Source organism: Garra rufa, chromosome 12 (assembly GCF_049309525.1).
Source record: "Garra rufa chromosome 12, GarRuf1.0, whole genome shotgun sequence".
In the NCBI taxonomy this organism is placed as follows: Eukaryota; Metazoa; Chordata; class Actinopteri; order Cypriniformes; family Cyprinidae; genus Garra; species Garra rufa.
This window is the reverse complement of record NC_133372.1, coordinates 25,759,020-25,765,972: the sequence shown is the minus strand read 5'-3', so window position 1 is coordinate 25,765,972 and position 6,953 is coordinate 25,759,020. Positions and strand designations below refer to the sequence as shown.

The following is a 6,953-nucleotide window of genomic DNA, read 5'->3' as shown; positions in this document are numbered from 1 at the left end:
TACATAAATGGAAACAAACACTAACAAATGAGATCAAATTCAGCAATAAAGCTTCTTTTGTTTTTTCTTTCTACTCTGTAAGTGATTTCCTTCCAGCACCGGTCTAGGTTGGACCCAGTGGTGTTCATTATCAGGTTCATTATCAAACTGAAGGGCATCAGATGATGTGTGCAGACTGTCTTACACATGATGCATGTCAAACTAGGACACAATTCCCCAATGTCACTTAGCACTTTAAAGACTACAGAGAAGGAGAGGGGGAAGGTTAGTTGGTTTGCTCAGTAAAATATTGCGCTTACTATACAGATGTGGTTTCTGTTGAACTCTAACAGGAGGTGAACAAATCAGGATGAAAAATGACAGCCAGCGGATCTAGAGTAACTGCAACTTAAAACACAAATAAATCTCAACTGTATCAGGCTTATCGGTGAGTACACACAATAAGGAAGGCGGGAGCAACAAAGTGAGAGCGAAGGGGGGAAGGGTGGAAAGAAAAAGAGAGAAGGGAGGGGAGAAGCAAGCTGGGCGGAGCTGTTATGGAGGCCCTTGTTCACATTTATCACCCATAATGAAGATGGGTGAGGGGCCTTTGCGGTACCCAACACCTCTGCCATGAGGGACCCTACACACACCTTTAATGAGCCACGAGACGTCGAACAAGCATGGGCGGCACCCACGATCTGTCCTAGAGACACAGTGAACCCTCGTACACTAGCAGGGTATGCCATTAAATTATCATAATTCAATTTGTGATATGATGCAAGTGCAATTATTAGTAAGAAGTATGCAAAAAACCTAAATGAAATGCAAATTGTGTCGATGCTCAGCAGGAGATGGGGATTAGTTGACCTAGAGCGCCATCTTTAGATTAAATATGTCGTACATAATTCTTAATTTGTCCTTGAAAGCCATGATTTACTCGAAGACATCCAGGTCGTAAATAAATGTTTTCATCACTAGGCACAGTGAAGAGATGTTTACAGTGATAGATAATATGTGCTTGACATCTCAGATCCAATGGCGGAATTGCATAAAACAGCATGAGAACAAAGGAATAAGCATTGTGCATGGAAATGGTACATTGTACCTCCGTTGCCTGTTGGCTCCAGACATCACACAGAAATAGCTGCTGAGCCAGTAGGTGTGGTGCCATGGCAACAGGGGCTCAGGTTTGATGTCACAACGGCTCACCATAGCAACCGGCCCAGATTGCCTGTCACAGCATGAGGTCAGTGTTGCCATGGAGACACACCAACTGAGCAATGGGCTTGCCGTCTTTTTTTGCAGTGTGTGTGTGTGTAGGGAAGGGAGGGTGCAAACAAGCTATGTTAAAAAATCCACTGCCGCAGCCAGAACATTCCCCCAATTAACATTCAGCTTATTCACGCAGGTGTTTCACTGTTCTTGTCCAGTGGAGTGCATTAAATTAAAATTTTGAAAAACAAACAAAATGTTGGTATTTACATATAAATGCATATTTTTGAATCATTTAAAGTGTTCCAACAACTTTTAATCAGACAATTTACACTCAGAAGTCTTGGCCTATACTCTAAAAATGCTGGGTTCAGCCTGTTGGATAATTTTATTGAGCAATTTTTTAAAAATATTTTTACCCAGGTGATGGGTAGTTTTCTGCCCTCTAATAATGCTGGGTTATTTTTTAACCCAAATGCTGGGTTCAGCTTGTTGGGTCATTTTATAGGGTTATTTTAAATATTTCGACCCAGATGCTAGGTAGTTTTTCTGCACAATGAAAAATGCTGGGTTATTTTTTTTTTTACCTAAATGCTGGGTTCAGCTTGTTGGGTCATGTTATTTAGTTATTTTTAATATTTTGAACTAGGTGCTGGGTAGTTTTTCTGCACTCTAAAAAATTCTGGGTTGTTTTTTTAACCCAAATGCTGGGTTCCGCTTGTTGGGTTGTTTTTAATATTTTGACCCAGGTGATGGGTAGTATTTCTGCACTCTAAGAAATGCCTGTTTGGCCATTTTAGGGGCCGTTCACATGTAGCGTCTTTTGCGCGCTCAAGTTCGTTATTTCAAATGTAGATGCGCGGCTTGCGCGCGCATAATGGAAGCGGCGCGGTCGTGACGCGCACGCGGTGCGACGCGCTCTATTTTTTCCAGGCGCGTCCGCGCCGCATCGAGATTCTAGGTGCGTTCGAGATGCACTACACTAGCCTGCCGCCGGCTGGCGAGAGCAGCCGCTTGCAGTCGGGGGAGGAGTAAAGAGACGGCCGTCAAGTCGGACACTTATAGAGGATGAAACTGTATTCCAAACATACACAAAAAAAGGAATAAAGAAAAAGAAGAAATGAAACTACATAAGATAAATAAATAAAAGAAAAAAAGTTACCCTATCATTTATTCTATACAATCGTTTTGCTTTTTTTTGTTGATCATATCAAGTATGTGAGTTACTTTAATGTAATGCAATATGACGTTTATTATTTGCATCTTGGTTTTGTAGTTAGCTATAGGACATTTTTCAAATATAAGCAGTTTATTCAGTGTAGTGAAGCCTCTCACAGCATCCATTAAAAAAACGGCCTCTGGTTGACCATTTTTTTCCCCCCAAACTTTAACTCTTATACAATAAGAATATATATTATTTACCATATCGCATAATCTTCATTTTCATCATTAATGTTTTGTTTGAACATTACATATTCGATATAAAGATTGATTCCATACAGGAACTTTTTTAAGAAAAAACATGCAGCACACGTCGTGCTTGTCATCACATAATCTCACCAATGAGAATAAAGTGTGAAAAACTGAATTATGCTTAATTTAATTGGGGCCAGAATCATTTTTTTCAGTGTACACTGTATGATGAATAAATCTCTTACCCATTTTCACTGCACGTTTATACCGCGGCAAGTTTCTGAGGCATCCTAGAACCGACTCTCCGCGCCGCATCGCTAAAGTTAGGTGCCTTTTTGACGCATAATAATAATAATAATAATAATAATAATAATAATCGTCTTACTATCGTCAAAGGCATCAGCAACAGGCGATATCTTTGACTATCGTCGATACACGATACTATCGTCTATCGGCACAACCCTATTATGGCCTAGTTTCTTTGTATTCTATAATACACACAAAGCATGCTTATGTTTATGACTATAAGATCATATTATTTATTTAGTTATTAATGTATCTTACAACAATAGGATGTAATGGGTTTACACTTAGTGTATGTTTAGACAATATGTATTAGTAATACTGTGTTCTCGAATGGATGTTTAACACGATAAACAATTATTATTAGTTTCTCAGATATAAAATGTCCTTTTTACGTTTGTACAAATGCGTGGGTCTATGACTACAAAATCATAATATATATATATAAATAAATAGTATGATGCTGCTAATATTAACATGCTCACAGATGTTTTGTTTTTGTTTTTTAGTGATCGGAAACCTGCTCAACACATGAATCCTGCTGACATTTACTTGAGTCTCCTCAAACTGTTTTCCTGAGAGCACTGTACCAACTTCAGATCTTAATGCTGAACCCATAAATGCTGGGTTCAGCTTGTTGCATTAATTTTTTTTTGTGCTATTTTTTATATTTTTACCCAGGTGCTGGGAAGCTTTTCTGCACTATAAAACAAATGCAGGGTTCAGCTTGTTTGGACATTTTATTGGCTTATTTTTAATATTTTGACCCCAGGTGCTATAGTTTTTCTGCACTATGATAAATGCTGGGTTATTTTCTTGTTGGGTCATCATTTTATTGGGCTATTTTTTAATATTTTTACCCAGGTGCTGGGTATTTTTTTCTGCACTCTAAAAAAATCAAGGATTATTCGTTTTGACCCAAATGCTGGGTTCAGCTTGTTGAGTCATTTTATTGGGTTATTTAAAAAAAAAAAAAAAAAATTACCCAGGTGCTGGGTAGTTTCAGCACTATGAAAAATGTTGGGTTACTTTTTAACCCAAATGCTGGGTTCTGCCAGTTGGGTCATTTTATTTGTCTATTTTTATATTTTACCCAGGTGTTGGGTAGTTTTTCTGCACTCTAAAAAATGCTATAGCTTGTTGGGTCATTATATTGGGCTATTTTTAATGTTTTGACCCAGGTACAAGGTAGTTTTTCTGTAGCTCAGCTGCTCAACTTATTTACATTGTGTTTCTTTTGTAAGCTGTGTACATTTTGGGCCTTTTTTTTAGAAAACAAAATCTATCTACAGAAGTCTATTGAACGCAAAAAACTTTGAAGCTCAATATCTCAAAAGACAGAACCTTATAATTCTAAGATGACGATTTGTCAGAGCCAGTGGTCATTTTATGTTCTGTTCTGTTCTGAGAGAAAATCTGAAGTATGTATTATGTTGTATTCCTATCAAATTATTAGAAATAGGAAAACATCTTACATATTTCCTTTTTTTGTTTAAACATAGAGTGTTTTAACAATGTGTCATCAATTGGCCATATTGGTGGCACAGAACATAAACAATTCCACTGAACCGAGTATAATTTGCATATTTTGCTGATTGTTGCTGCTGAAATTGATCAATTATTGTCATGTTTTGGGCTGTACTAATCGGTCAGACTGGGAAAAACATTTGGAGTACTACAGACTGCCAAAAGTTATATCAAATAAAGGAGAAGAGTGCAAAAACTGTCTAAGAAACTAAAGCATTTGTGGTTGACCAAACTGAGGATTTCCAGGGCAAGAATCTTGGCAACAATTAAGTTTGCTCTTATAATTTCTGGTCAGGTAGGTAAAATATTAGGCTAAAATCTTAATTGATACTGCTCGTACGTATGTTTACCACCTATTAACTTTAATTCCTCAAAATATCGCTTACTAAGCTCTTCTCTATATGATTCAGCTTCTACACCATGCAATCCATGCTGTTGTTTACATCCGGGTATAACTGTCCAAAACGTGACACAAGTGCAAATCCTTTATAGTTGTTGGAACATTAACGTTCTACAACGGCAACAGCACTCAACGGATCTCCACTCAAAGCGAACGGCACGCCGGCGCCACCATGGAACTTTCACCTCCCACCAAACAAATGCGTGGCCAGAGCTGAAACGCGACTTCACTGTTATATGCGCTCCACCGACTACAATAGGAGCGCGAATGATCCAGTGATCCAGACAGACAGGATGGCACGAAGCAAGTTTGTTTTGATGTACATTTTCAAACATGAATATAAGATAAGTTATGAATTTAACTCATTTCGTAAACTGGGACAGCCTACCGATAGCATTTTTCTTCCCACAGATTCCCATTGGCTGCTGTTCCTGCTCCTGTCATGTTGTAAAACCTTTACTGAATGCTTTTGAAGATGTTATGATATTAAAAGACTGACTTGATATTGAATAAAACATTTTTGAAAAATAAAAAAACTGTTATTGTCCTATATATATATATATTAGGGGTGGGCATAGATAAAAATTTTTAATCTAGATTAAATCTTGGAATTAATCTAGATTAATCTAGATTAAAATGGCTAATTTGAATTCTGATGAAGGCATTTTCAGAATATGTGTGCTACCCAAATAATGACTAAAAGTAAGTCTTCGAGAAGGGGCAGGTGGCGCATTAGATCAGGCGCTCATCTCCTGTTTCCAAAATGCATCACAAACTGCTTTACAATTGCATTTACAACATAATTACCTAACAAACTTACGCAGTACTTCTGCGCAAAAGGCTGCACGACGTGCGCGTTGCCGTTAAATACACAGACGCGCACGGGAATGGATAGCCTATCTGCGTGCATAGTCTTCCATTAAACTGTGTTGCTTTTAGAAGCGTCAATTCAGTTGTTGCATATAGTTTAATGTCTGTATTTCGGGATTATCAAAGTAAATTATAACTCAAATTTGAGATTTTACTGGGGCACAGGCTGCAGATTTTCACTGTAAAAAGGGTCTAGCAACACACGCACCTACCCTGAAGCGGCTTCATAACTGCACGTCTCATTTGATGTGGTAATTTCACAGAAGTTGAAGACTCGTTCTAGGGATGTGCATATCGATCCTAAAGTATCGATATATCGATACTGATGCGAGTATCGAAGTATCGATACTCAAATTGAAAATATCGATACTAAGGTGTGTTTTATTTACCAGTGATTTTGTTTATTTAACAAAAAACCAGGAGTACAATGTGCATTTAATTGGATGCATAACCTATGTTAGAGAATAACTGTTCACGATAGAACACTTTTCCTACTCATCTGAACGCACGCAAATGATGCAAGACAGAACCAATCAATCACAGAGAGCATTCACTCCCTTTAGACAGTGCATTCAAACAGGGCTGTGTTTCCTAAAAGTATCATAAGAAATCATTGATGCTTTTGGGAACGACAGCCCTGTACAATGCTTATCAGAGGACAGAAAATAAAAAAAATGTTTGAGCTATTTCTCAATAAACAAACTGAAACTGAAGCTTACATAATTTGCATTTCACAAGTGCAATTACATTTCTTTAAATTAACACTTAAAGTTCATTGATCATGTTTTGTAGTAACGTTAATATAAATTATACACTGGCAGAATAAAAATGTTGTATTTTATGTGTGCAACAGCCTGTCACTGGCAGCCCCTTATGAAACCAAGTATTTTCAACTGTAGGTTTTGTAGTTACCACTAAAGTAAACATATTTTAACCACGTGTAGAAAATAAAATTTAATTAGTTGCATATTAAATGTTAAAATGCATTTCAAATATAAAGTGTAAAAGGTTATAAAAAAAGGGCATAATTACATATTTTACATTTTATAATTACATAATTTAAAAATTAAGTTTAGAAGTATCGTATCGGTATCGATATCGATGATACTGGCCTTAAAAATATCGGTATTGTATCGAAAACAAAATAAGTGGTATCGCCCATCCCTAACTCGTTCTCGCCCCCTACAGTGCAATTCGACTAGTATACATCATCCGCGCTAAAATATCAAGGTGAAAGTCATCATAG

General features: G+C 37.2%; 1 long non-coding RNA gene across 1 annotated transcript; it reads left to right on the top strand.

Annotated features, from left to right (window-relative positions):
- The first annotated feature begins 537 nt into the window (after positions 1–537).
- LOC141347321 (uncharacterized) lies at positions 538–4,179 on the top strand. The gene is made up of 2 exons (XR_012357326.1): positions 538–719; positions 3,420–4,179. It is a non-coding gene; the product is annotated as an uncharacterized lncRNA (long non-coding RNA).
- Positions 4,180–6,953: the final 2,774 nt, after the last annotated feature.